Genomic DNA, 14,309 nt, shown 5'->3' with positions numbered 1-14,309 from the left:
CAATAACAATGCGTCTTTCGCACTCTTTGCCTTATCTATCAATTACTGTCTATAAATGTTGAACATTTTCGGCGACAGTAAGGATCGTTCCCGCAGTGGTCACAGCTTTATTCTCCTTAGTCCCGATCCTGTCACTTTTTGCTTTATGTAAAAAAGTAAAATTTCCGCATTTTGCTTATATTAACCTTTTTTTTCCGAAGTGTATATACCAAAATCTTTAAAAATTCTCAGCTGCATACTCCAGTTGACTCTTTTTGAAAGCTTTCTCGCAGCCGATAAAATAAATGTAGATCACCTTTTTCGTTTCTATCAATCATCTTCAGACAACGTATAGCATATGGAGAAGCAGGTGGTGCAAATCGTTTACCGACTTTGCTGTAACAGTTCCAGAGTTCCAAATTCGTTGTTTTTTCTTGACACTTCGACGCTGTCGACAGTGTCACTCTAACGTAATTAATTGGAACAGAGATTCGACAGTATGATTAAGTGCAATAGAAAAAGTAAAACAATATAATTGGCTCTCGGTTCTTATCCCACTACCGAAAAAAAACAAATAAAACGGGATCTGTGCTACGATACTGTGGCGAAAAAGCAGAGTGTTATTGGTCTTCACATCTTTAATCCGTCCGCCTCCGTAGCGCAGCGTAGCGTTACCGCCTACCACGCAATGGGGCCCGGGTTCGATTTCCGGCAGGGGACTTGGTGTTGTGTGTCCTTCATCATCATAATCACGCAAGTCGCGGAAGTGACGTCATCTAAAAGCACTTGAAATACGGCGGCAGAACCCCGAATGGGATATCCCGGCCAATTAATGCCATCTTTAATCCAACTTCTGTTCCTGACATGAAATTGTTAAGATGTCTGTAAAACCCATATACAAAGATTCACGGTACATCTGAAGGTGATTTATCTGTAGCGGCGAAGTAATGACACTCAAAATACGCTAAGCACTATACGTGCTGAAAAGCGCCGTCCTAAAATCACGTGACTTTGCGGCGGCGCGGGTCTTTCCGTCCCTTCACGACGAACCTGCACCTACCTGTGAACATTGTCTCAGCAGATCATCAGTAGGAAAGCCGAGTGAAACCTACTGTACTTAGACGTGAACCAGGCTGCCATTTAAGTCACTAATCTACGTTTCGGGAGAAAGTTTTCACACAAATGAAAGTTTGGAAATTTTGTCCTCAATATATTCTGAAACTTAGATGAACAAGTATCACTGCCAAGCCGATGCTAGTCTTAACACAGTCACTCACAAGCCCTTTCACTCACGTTAGCAAGTTTATGGTGTTGCATTTCCCGAAAACGTAATAGTTACAAAAATACTGATTGTTTTTGATAGATAATGCACGCGAAATATTAAGTCTGTCGGTACCAAATGCAGTCACAGTTTTTAGCCACCGACCTGCTCAATACGCCACGCGGAATATATGTCTTATCTCGTCACAAAATTCACTTAAAAATTCCGAAATTTCTACACACACATCAGCATAATTATGCCGTCACTTTCCAACACTTTTGATATGCGAAACACTGCTAGATCCGGCAACTTATCATTTCCGCCGGAACTACTACTGCACACGTCCGATCTCTTTCATGGCTAGGCTTCGACTCTTTCTAGAATACTCTTAAGTCGTCTCTACCAGCAGAGATAAGGCGCGCGAAGAATACTGACTTCCCATTGGTCAGTTTACTCAACAGCCAATAGCATAACAACAGTCTCCGCGTCAGTCCGCGCTTTTCATCCACAACCAATGGCAAAATAGTAAACCTAACGACTGCACTTTTTACCGACGTAATTATCTAATACGCTGAAGTTTTGCTTTTGCATAAAGTTATTTACTATTTTCATTTATACCTGAATTAACTTCCACTTTACCATAAACTTACTTTACAAATCTATTCTACAAAAATCCCCTTTGTCCATATCCATACTTCTTCGAAATGTTCCCCCACAAAATCCTACTACATAAATCCTTAAACAATTATCTTCATATTAACCTTAAACCACACTCACGCATCATTCATACTGCTAAAACACATTTATCACATTTTACATACACAAAAAGACATAATAACACTTTATGAAAATACTAGAACAGTTTATGAAAAACATTCTATTACTTTAGTGCACTCTAGTGGGCACAATTGAAACTAAAATCATAGTCCCCTATCCAATACTGTCCTCTATCGGCTGATACATAAACTACGTGCGCGTCCAGTCTCGCATCACCATCTGTCACTATCCAGATCTGAGACACCTCTCCCACTTAACCGCCTCCAAGGGAGGATCTTTATACGGCGCTACGCCTCAACTTGAGCTGCAGCAGATGTTCGTTCTGCGCATCCGCGTGTTGACACGTCTTAGATATTTATACGCTATGGAGCAGCTGCGACAGTGACAGACGCACTACACGTGTAAACACGGACCCCGTGAACAGTAGGCAGGGGGTAGGTGGACGCCGGCAGGCTGCGGTGTACGCCGCTGCGTCCCGACCGTCCCAGCGCGGCGCTGCGGCTGCGGGGGCGGCGCTCGGCCTCCTGCCTTCCGGAACGCCGCGTCCGCCTCCGGCCGGAGACGAGCGGCGTCCGCCTCCGGCGCCGCCCCCGCCACTGCCACCGCCGCTACTCGCACGGCACGGCGCAGCACAGCCGGCATCGACTGCTTTACTCTCCCAACTGCGTCCCAGAGGGAATCTTCTGTCGTACAATATACAGGGTGAAACAAAAACGACTTTAACTGTGAAGCGATACAGAAACTTATTTACACGAGACGGTGGCAGAAATCATGAAAAAGTCAAAATTTTTTTATTTGTTTATTTGAAAGTAAATCTAATTGACATTATTATCCCAATTGTTTTCTTTGAAATTCGAACTTTAAATGTTCGAACCTTCCCGTCTCCTCTATATCTCATTTGTTACTCAACCTCCCCTTCTACAATAACCTATGAAACCTTTCCTTAGGATTTCTATCTCTTGCTTAATAATAACAAATGAAATCTTCGCTTTGAAATTTATTCTCTTTCTCAATCTTCGCATACAAATTTAATTGCTGCTTATTAAAAGTGATTTTCTGATTATTTCGACGAAACATAGAATGTGTCGTCGTCGTGGCCCTCAGTCGTTATCTGCAATAACCCAAAACTGTTCCTTACCTTTTTTACTGTTACTGGATCGCCATCTGACTGCTACATCGAACTGCGACACGAATGTACTTACTCTGGTTTACTATACTCTGTTAACTGCTGGTGGGCTGTCATAATAAGTGGCTGTATTTATTACCAAAGATGGCGTTATTCTTTAATAGTAAAGCTGACGTTATTCTTTAATTAATGTGGCTGAAGTTAAGTAATTCATAGTTACACTTTTTCTTGACAACAATAAAATTTTTGCAAAGTTTTACGTTGATGGTTTTTTGGGATGGATTATAATCAGTAATGCAACATTGCTGGCAAAAATTAATTATATTCTGAAAACGCTTCAAATATTTACTGTTGGTAATGAAATGATTTTACAAACGTTCAAATGGGACTTACTTTTTACAATAATCTTACAACTAGCATTGCGCAAACATACCTTCAGTAGTCTTGAGTTTCACAAAGAAAATAATTCAATAATATTAGTTCCTCTTATGATAATAGTTAGCTGATGTCTCTGTACATCCGTTTATAATCTCTTGTAAATCATAGCTGGTGGCTGGCAGGCACACTACTCCTCTCAACGTCTCGCTTTAGATCTGCTACCGACTCGCTTCACTTCTCGCTTACTACTGACTTCCTACGAACGCTGAAGTGCTGTCTCTGCTCCCAACAATGCTTTCTCGTGCAGACAATCCCTGCTACCATTACAAAATGTATCAATGCGCGGACTTTCCCGCTCTTTTCTTACAATGTATCCATACGCGGTCTCTCCCACCCTTTTTAAAATTACATCAATTTGCGGTCTCTCTTGCCAACAATACTTTGGTGCAGACATTCCCTGCTACCACAATTATTTTCAACATGAGAAATATTAATTGTTCCTACTTAATCCTATTAATAAAATATAAACATCTGTGCCAGAATGAGATTTTCACTCTGCAGCGGAGTGTGCGCTGATATGAAACTTCTTGGCAGATTAGAACTGTGTGCCCGACCGAGACTCGAACTCGGGACCTTTGCCTTTCGCGGGCAAGTGCTCTACCAACTGAGCTACCGAAGCACGACTCACGCCCGGTACTCACAGCTTTACTTCCGCCAGTACCTCGTCTCCTACCTTCCTACAGAAGTAAAGCTGTGAGTACCGGGCGTGAGTCGTGCTTCGGTAGCTCAGTTGGTAGAGCACTTGCCCGCAAAAGGCAAAGGTCCCGAGTTCGAGTCTCGGTCGGGCACACAGTTTTAATCTGCCAGGAAGTTTCATAAACATCTGTGGTTTGACAATAGAAATATACACTTCTTACAATGTTATAAAAAAATTAATACTGTAAGCAGAATACGCCAAGCTCACTTTTCGAGGTACCCAGTGAAACTGTAAAATATAGCTTTAGAAGGCTGTGATTTTTTTTTTGTGTACAACACAGTACAAAAGTAGAAGGAACTGTTACAGGAAAAAGCAAATACGAAAGGTTGAAGCAGCTGCTCGGAACCTGGCGGTCGTCAGTCTGCCGAATCTGCAGAGATTACATATTCTCATGGCAATTTAAATTTTTTCACTGTACTGACAGTCTGCAAGTCTATTATGGTGCTGAAATTAGAAATAACCTCACAGGTTTGGGTAGTATGCGGGAGACAGTATGGGACATTTGGTTTCATTACTTGTCGATAGATACTACGCGTCAACAAAGCGTATGTTCTAATGAATGGTGCAAATTTCTGAAAAACAAGGAAAGAGGGGAAGCTTACAGCCACAAAAACAACCTTCCTTACGAGGTTGCAGTGACTATTAAGCCAACTTTTCGAGCACCGGTCTCACCAGAACTCTTAGACAAATAGCCGGCCGCATGGCAAAACGCAAAATCCTGATGAAAGTTTCAATACTCTTATTCGGAAGAGATGTCCAAAGACTGTGTTTGTCTCCAATTTCGTAGTCAAGATTTCCGATTTGGAAGCTGCAGCAGTGTTTAATGATGGGAATGTTTGCAAGACTTCACATCCTCAGAAAGTAGGGCTTTACACCTGGACTCTTCAATGAGCAGATACTGCGGATCATCGATGAGCAACGAATCGCGAAGGAGGAGACTTCAGTACAGAATGTAGAAAAAATTGCTAGGCAAAGGGGCATAGGAGCTAAAAGAGCTATAGAGGATAATGAGGAAGAACTGGAATATGGATATGGCAAGTTTTAGCTAAGTTATGACAAAAATATTTTTAAAACATTTCATCCAAACTTTAAAACGACTTTACCGCAACTTAAGGTTTTCTTCTTTCAGGAACACATTCATCAGAAACTATTGGAAGGATTTCGATGAAATTTGGCACACCTATTCTTTTCCATGGAAGAACTACTTAAGTGGAACAAAGTTTTAATCTAGACATTATAAACAGTTATACGCTGATAACATAAGGAAAACCCAAAATATAGTAGAAAATAATAGAAATAATTTACCAAAAAGTTACTGCACTTAATTGTACGTTATTAGAGTAGATTACTTTATCATGGAAAAAACTTGCCAAATTTGCCTGGAAATTATGAAGAAGTGCACCTTTAAATAATTATGTAACAAAAAATTCAAAATTCTCTCACAGCATTAAAATTTTATTAACAATTCTGTAAAAATTATTTAAAGTATATTGGATCCCTATACATAAGTGTGCAAAATGTCAGTGAGATTGAACAAAAAATGACAGAGGTAGGGATTTACAAAAATATCAGAGCAAGACTGCCACCGTCTCCCCTTATGATTACTTACAGAATCGGTACATGTGTCATTTTGTAGCAAACAACCTCAAGTTTCGCTTAAGTGTCAAGTGTCATTTTGGTTAGACATGACTACCATTTGTGATGCGACAAACATCCCACCGGTAATAAATTTCTTCCCACATTCTTTGTAGAAAATCGGGCGTAATTTTTGTAACGGCATCGTAGACTCGGTCTTTCAAGTCGGGTAAATTGTTTGCTAGGATAGGAACAGACATACGGTCTGTAATGAAACCCCAGAGAAAGAAATCCAGAGGTGTCAAATCTGGGAAGCGGGGTGACCATGCGAATGGCTCTTCACGGCCAATCCACAGCTCTGGGAAGTTAATATCGAGGAGACCTCGAACTTCCGTGAGGAAATGAGGTGGCGCACCGTCTTGCTGATACTAAACCATCCCGTCTCGGTCATGTTCATCGATCTGTGGAATTTGAAAGTTTTCAAGCATATTTTAATATTTTTTTGTGTGATCTGAAATTTAAAAACCTCTCTCACACTGGCCTGATTTAGCTTCACTGATCAGGATAGTAAAAACATGCGTATATTAAGGGAATTTTCATTCACGAAGCAGTCTTATCACATTCACACAGTTCAATACTGTTCTACCCTGATTAAATTGAGCTTAACTTAAATTCCGTAAGGCAGTGAAGCAATTTCGAAGTCTCGGTGCGACGAAAATTGTCATTCGATCTCCTGGAAACATTTGTAATAATTATTAACTTTCGGTGATCACATGGGGAAGACCGGAGATCTGCTGGTAAGACCGTGTTAGCCTATTTATTTGAAATAACTGGATATCTTGAGCATACAAAACGGCAGGTTCGTCCAGTGTAAATCAGACGTTCCCCACTGATCCCGTGAACACAGCGCAGTAAGCAGACACTGTCGATAATAATCAGTTAAATAATACGCGAACACACTTACTTTAGTTTAGTTCATGTATTAAATTCCTTCTCACCCAGAATCTCATCAAGATGGCGACTAGCCCAATAGTACATACATATACATCCTCCTTCTTTCACGACTAATCGGCAAGAATTCCTTCATTCTTTTCCTAAGAGAAAACATAGATAGCAGAGAAGCTATTCCATGGAGTAAATGGACGCTCTAAGGAATAATTGGGCTTGAAACTACTTTGCATTGATAATCGGTGAGATAAGAAGGGATATTTCGAGATATGTACTGAGATATAAAATTTATAAAATTTCTGAAAATATCGCGGAGAGATCGCTGCAAGAGACATTACAATATCCAGATACACAGTACTAGTGATAGTTTTCTTCGTGAGGAAGAAAGGACTCTACACTTTCAGTTCACAAAGGGCACAAAACATTAACTTTGGGGTGTCGCGAACGTGTTCCAGGGTTGCAGGTGGATTTTCGCTGCCCCATATTCTCCTGTTGTGGGTGTTTACCACGGCACTCATATGAAATGTTGACTCAACTCTGACGATTACTGTGTCCAGGATTGTCTCGTCGTCCTCTATCGAATGCAGCCTTTCCCTACAGAATTCCCCACGAGCAACCAGGAGCGGATCGAACCGTCCTGCTTCGTCTATATCGGTCGATCGTCCGCTCCAAGCTAGATTATGGGAGCTTCGTATACTCCTCTGCACGGCCATCCATCTTACGCCGCCTCAACTCCATACAACATCGGGGTTTACGACTTGCGATCGGAGCGTTTTATACTAGTCCCGTAGAGAGTCTTCATGCTGACGCTGGCGAATTGCCACTCACCTACCGGCGCGATATACTGCTTTGTCGGTATGCCTGTCGGCTACTGTCAATGCCCGACCACCCGTCTTATCGTTCCTTTTTTGACGACTCTCTCGACCGTCAATACGGGTTGTATGTCTCTGCCCTGCTACCCCCTGGGGTTCGCTTTCGTCGCCTCCTTCAACTCCTTAATTTTTCACTCCCTGCAACCTTTCGAGTGGGCGAGAGCCACACGCCACCTTGTCTCCAGGCTCAGGTCCGCGTTCACCTTGACCTCAGCTCGCTCCCAAAAGAGGTTACCCCCGGTTCGGTCTACCACTCCCGTTTTGTTGAACTTCGTTCAAAGTTCATCAATATGACCTTCATTTATACAGATGGCTCAAAGACCAATGACGGGGTCGGGTGTTCTTTTATTGTCGGGGCACAAAGTTTCAAATACCGGCTCCATGGCCATTGTTCGGTCTTCACAGCTGAGCTCTTTGCCCTCTACCAGGCTGTTCTTTACATCTGCCGCCACCGACATTCTGCTTATGTCATCTGCTCCGATTCCCTGAGCGCCATCCAGAGCCTCAGTGATCCGTATCCGGTTCACCCTTTCGTGCACCAGATCCAACGCTCTCTTCAGCGGCTGGTGGACGTCGGTTCTCCGGTTAGCTTTATGTGGGTCCCTGGCCATGTCGGTATCCCTGGGAACGAAGCTGCAGATGCCGCAGCCAAGACTGCGGTCCTCCAGCCTCGGTCAGCTTCTTGTTGTGTCCCTTCATCAGATTATAGCAGGGTCATTTGTCGGCGCATTTTATCGCTGTGGCATGCTGATTGGGCTGCACTTACAGACAACAAGCTTCGGGCGTTGAAACCTCTTCCCGCGGCTTGGACGTCCTCCTCCCGCCCTTCTCGGCGGGAGGAGGTCGTTTTGGCACGGTTACGCATTGGACACTGCCGGTTCAGCCATCGCCATCTGCTGACGGCTGCGCCGGCGCCGTTCTGCCCATGTGGGCAATTGCTGACGGTCCGCCACATTTTAATGTCCTGTCCTGATTTTAACACACTGCGTCAAGATCTTAACCTGCCATGTACTTTAGATGCCATTTTAGCGGATGACCCACGAGCAGCTGCTCGTGTTCTTCGTTTCATCAATTTGACAAACCTCTCTAAGGACATTTGATGATGCTGTTTTTTAATCCTATGCCTGTCAGTCTGTCTTTTATCGTGTTTTCCCTTTTAGTTGTCGTTTTAAACTTGTGCCTCGCGGTGCATTCTTAACGTAGTCAGGGCGCTAATGACCATTGAAGTTGTGCGCCCTAAAACCACAAAAAAAAAACCACGAGCAACCGTATCTGCATCAGTATTGCGCTGCGCCATTGTGAATCCGTATGGTTTCAAGTGTAAACGTCTACGCAGCGCTCGTCAGATAGCCTTTTGTGGAATGCCAGTCTCGGGAGACACACGTCGAGTTGATTTTTGTGGACTGCCAGCAAAGCTCTGCCCAACCTGATAGACATAATCATCAACACGCAGGCGACCTGGTAGCTCATCATGTCGCAGTGAACAACCTGTCTCAAATAAATTTTAGGCCTACTTGGACTCTCTTCAACGTCTTTCGTAAGAAATTTACGCCTAACAGTTGTTGCAGAATTCGTTTCATGAAACGAAACCACACAGCGAGCATGCTCCGCACCAGTGAAAGTAGCCATTTTAACTGTGCACTAAGCTGGCCCTCCTGGTGGCAAATGGGGTACTGATGCACTACGTGAATCAAACTTGGGCTGTTACCTCTTAAATGACACATCTACCTATTCCATAAGCTATCTGAATAAATTTCTATATCGTTCCAAAGTGGTAAAGTCCTTTTGGACTCACTCTGTATTACGTCTTTGGCGCTCCGTTCGGTTTTGAAGGCGGAATGAATGACTGTTTGTATGGCCCCGTGCTCTGTTCGTTTTGTCTGCACGATCTCTGTGGGACTGATACGTAGTTGGTTGAAGATATTCACTGTTAATCGACCGTGACTGTTTCAAAATACGAAAAGGTTTTTCAGGAACCGCAGATAGTCACAAAATCTATATCTACATTTATACTCCGCAAGCCACCCAACGGTGTGTGGCGGAGGGCACTTTACGTGCCACTGTCATTACCTCCCTTTTCTGTTCCAGTCGCGTATGGTTCGCGGGAAGAACGACTGTCTGAAAGCCTCCGTGCGCGCTCGAATCTCTCTAATTTTACACTCGTGATCTCCTCGGCAGGTATAAGTAGGGGGAAGCAATATATTCGATACCTCATCCAGAAACGCACCCTCTCGAAACCTGGACAGCTAGCTACACCGCGATGCAGAGCGCCTCTCTTGCAGAGTCTGCCACTTGAGTTTGCTAAACATCTCCGTAACGCTGTCACGGTTAGCAAATAACTCTGTGACGAAATGCGCCGCTCTTCTTTGGATTTTCTCTATCTCCTCCGTCAACCCGATCTGGTACGGATCCCACACTGATGAGCAATACTCAAGTATAGGTCGAACGAGTGTTTTGTAAGCCACCTCCTTTGTTGATGGACTACATTTTCTAAGCACTCTCCCAATGAATCTCAACCTGGTACCCGCCTTACCAACAATTAATTTTATATGATCATTCCATTTCAAATCGTCCCGCACGCATACTCCCAGATATTTTACAGAAGTAACTGCTACCAGTGTTTGTTCCGCTATCATATAATCATACAATAAAGGATCCTTCTTTCTATGTATTCGCAATACATTACATTTGTCTATGTTAAGGGTCAGTTGCCACTCCCTGCACCAAGTGCCTATCCACTGCATATCTTCCTGCATTTCGCTACAATTTTCTAATGCTGCAACTTCTCTGTATACTACAGCATCATCCGCGAAAAGCCGCATGGAACTTCCGACACTATCTACTAGGTCATTTATATATATTGTGAAAAGCAATGGTCCCATAACACTCTCCTGTGGCACGCCAGAGGTTACTTTAACGTCTGTAGACGTCTCTCCATTGATAACATGCTGTGTTCTGTTTGCTAAAAACTTTTCAATCCAGCCACACAGCTGGACTGATATTCCGTAGGCTCTTACTTTGTTTATCAGGTGACAGTGCGGAACTGTATCGAACGCCTTCCGGAAGTCAAGGAAAATAGCATCTACCTGGGAGCCTGTATCTAATATTTTCTGGGTCTCATGAACAAATAAAGCGAGTTGGTTATCACACGATCGCTGTTTCCGGATTCCATGTTGATTCCTACAGAGTAGATTCTGGGTTTCCAAAAACGACATGATACGCGAGCAAAAAACATGTTCTAAAATTCTACAACAGATCGAAGTCAGAGATATAGGTCTATAGTTTTGCACATCTGCTCGGCGACCATTCTTGAAGACTGGGACTACCTGTGCTCTTTTCCAATCATTTGGAACCTTCCGTTTCTCTAGAGACTTGCGGTACACGGCTGTTAGAAGGGGGCAAGTTCTTTCGCGTACTCTGTGTAGAATCGAATTGGTATCCCGTCAGGTCCAGTGGACTTTCCTCTGTTGAGTGATTCCAGTCGCTTTTCTATTCCTTGGACGCTTATTTCAATGTCAGCCATTTTTTCGTTTGTTGATTACTTAAATTATTTAATGAAGCAATATGTTTCCTGGTGTAGCCTCTAAATCCCGGCTTCTGTCTACGATGGTAATACAAAAACATTTAACAAAGTTACAAACAGATAAAGTTCCAGAATGATATTTTCACTCTGCAGCGGAGTGTGCGCTGATATGAAACTTCCTGGCAGATTAAAACTGTTTGCCGGACCGAGACTCGAACTCGGGACCTTTGCCTTTCGCGGGCAAATGTTCAGGAGAGCTTCTGTAAAGTTTGGAAGGTAGGAGACGAGGTACTGGCAGAAGTAAAGCTGTGCGGACGGGGCGTGAGTCGTGCTTGGGTAGCTCAGTTGGTAGAGCACTTTCCCGCGAAAGGCAAAGGTCCCGAGTTCGAGTCTCGGTCGGGCACACAGTTTAAATCTGACAGGACGTTTCAACAGATAAAGTTGTTCTGTACAGTTTTGGCATGTGCTGTGGTCATCCTTCGGAGAAAGAGAAGGAAAACATAAAACGATGGAATATTCACTTCGGTTGCTGGTGCAGAGTCAACAGTAATAGACCGAGGAGGTGGTGGTACGGTACGCGTATTTTTTCGTGGTTAGGTTGCTTAAAAAACGCTAAATGTGGAAGGATATGAATGTATTTTACAGCATTGTGTACTGATTATAGCAGACTAACAGTTCGGAGACGATGTTCGATTGTATCAACATGACATTGCTTCCTGTCATAAATCGGCATTTTTTGTGCACAATAACATACCTGAAATGGATTGTCCTGTCCAGAGTTCCATCCTGACCTAACGGAACAAAAATGGTTCAAATGGCTCTGAGCACTATGGGACTTAACATGTGAGGTCATCAGTCCCCTAGAACTTAGAACTACTTATACCTAACTAACCTAAGGATATCACACACATCCATGCCCGAGGCATGATTCGAACCTACGACCGCAGCGGTCGCGCGGTTCCAGACTGTAGCGCCTAGAACCGCTTGGCCACTTCGCTGTGGGCTGGGTCCCTGGGCTGTGCCACACATAGAGTATATACAGTGAGCATAGCCTACTGCGCATGCTCTCAACATCAAACTGGGCTAATCACGTTATTCTGGGACGACACTGCTTGTCTAGCGAAACTTGCATATTACACGTATTCGCCTTGTTTTGCATACGTTTCTTCACGTTTGAGTTTTAGTAAGATCTACGTTGTTGTACTGTCGTTGTTACGGATGTAATGAAAAGTATGTGAAAGGAGAAACATTTTAGCCATTAATGATAAGCAGAATTACATCCACATCCGAGGCTATAATATATAATCTTCCATTCTTCTCACCTCGTCCGGTTGACAAGATGCACACTGTAATGGTTCTTTATTTGCGAAACCACTACCACCCGCCAACCCAATTTTTCGATACCGTAGATTAATGAATATTTTACCACGTAATGTCCCATATTTTTCACTCTATTCAAATTTGGTTTCATTTTTTTATATAGGTACGTCGAAATTTTGAGATGTTGAAATCGTTATAATATCTAGTGTAAATATCTTTGTAATTATTGTTATCTTTGAGGCTGGCTTGTGACTTTTGGCCCGGAAGTGTACAGAGTAGTCAAGTTTTTGTGTTAAATAATATGAACAGTCTTGACTTTGTGTTGGAAATGGAAAAGATGAGTCTGAGTTGTGGACAATGGAAACTATTGTGAGTTTTATTAAGAGCAGTAACGGCTGAGAATTTGTATGGTGGAGTAATGTTTTGAAGATGCGAAAGTATAAGAAGTTTAATAAATGCGAATTTCTGTGAAAAGTGAGTGTGAAGAATTATTTTCAAGTGACCATTGTTTAAAAAGATATGAAGCACATTGCAATGAAAAACATAAATCATCAAATTAATCCTGAAAGATTGTCTTCGTAAGTTCTTCAAGTCGCCGTAATTAACATCCGAATGCCTTTCACACCAACAGCGGTAGTCACGCTACCTAGACAACATTTTTAATTACGAGCCAAAGCTAGAGCGAGATCGTCGTTGGATTGGAAATGCAAGTGATATTATTGTTAATTTTCTTCAGTGACTGTAATCAATTGATGTAGCAATACCTGCCACATTAAAGAGCTTTTAGTTGCGCAATAAAAAGATCATACTCTGAGTGCGCGACGTGATAATTTTTGAACTAATTAACTGTTAGTGGAGGTATTGTTATAACACACTTCGCCTGCGAGCCACCGAGAGACTCCTGCCCCAAAGGAGCCTTGCAATTCGACCACCAGATCCACCTTTTCTATTCCCGCCTATCCAGATCCGTTGCGGAGGTACTTCAAGTTTTGCATTACAACAAAGCTACTTCGCCTAAGCCTAAACCATTATTACAAGTAAATTTTTAACATTTTTCATTATTTTACATTATATTACTTTTTTTTAAATTACATCCGTAGATCAATCACAATTACGTAAATAGTCACAAATAACGAATGAATCATTTACACGGATGTTACAACAAAGAGTTCGGTGATACAGAAGTCACGCTGAATAAAAACCACCAAAGAAGTTAAATGAGACAATTCTAGGTCATATCGATAACAATGTTAGAAGTGACACAGGTCACCACGCGCAAGTTACTTTCGTCATTAAGCTTTGTACATCACTGTACATGACCCAGAAACGAGAAATACAGATGCTCGTTTCGCTTGGAATCTGGCTGCGAAACGAGATCTTCGCAGGGACGCCAAGTATAAAAAGCTAAACAACTCTATTCCGTCCTGGGCTAATCCCGGATTCTGCCGTTTAGAGCGCGCAGGACTGAGTTAAATACTGAGTCTCGGACTGCGGAGGGATTAACCCCGTAGCGCCGTGTCGTGCCCATATCGGTGATGCATTGCACTCATTTCCGCGATTAATTCAAAAATAAAATGGGGCCGGCTCCAGGGAGAACACCGGGGAAATCGGGACAAAAATAATAAAAAGCAAAGCCCGAAGCGTAATAATTCTGGCGGCATGTCAGCGGCACGCGGCCGCAATCACCGCCCGAATCCCGGGTTAATTAAAACCGCGAGCGCCGCAATAAACATTCAGCGACACCCACCCCCGCCCCCGCAACTTCTCGTTCCGTACATCAGCTGTGCGGCTGG

The 14,309-nt window shown here is 43.0% G+C and overlaps 1 protein-coding gene and 1 non-coding gene across 2 annotated transcripts in view; both read left to right on the top strand.

Moving 5' to 3' along the window:
• The window catches only part of LOC126419216 (calcium uniporter protein, mitochondrial), a gene marked incomplete in the record, with an annotated part of 2,318,083 nt that overhangs the window by 1,486,656 nt on the left and 817,118 nt on the right, over positions 1-14,309 (top strand).
• Positions 4,296-4,370, top strand: Trnal-caa (transfer RNA leucine (anticodon CAA)). The gene has a single exon. It is a non-coding gene; the product is annotated as a tRNA-Leu (tRNA).

Source organism: Schistocerca serialis, chromosome 9, assembly GCF_023864345.2.
Source record: "Schistocerca serialis cubense isolate TAMUIC-IGC-003099 chromosome 9, iqSchSeri2.2, whole genome shotgun sequence".
Taxonomy (NCBI): Eukaryota; Metazoa; Arthropoda; class Insecta; order Orthoptera; family Acrididae; genus Schistocerca; species Schistocerca serialis.
This window is presented reverse-complemented; position numbering and strand designations above follow the sequence as displayed.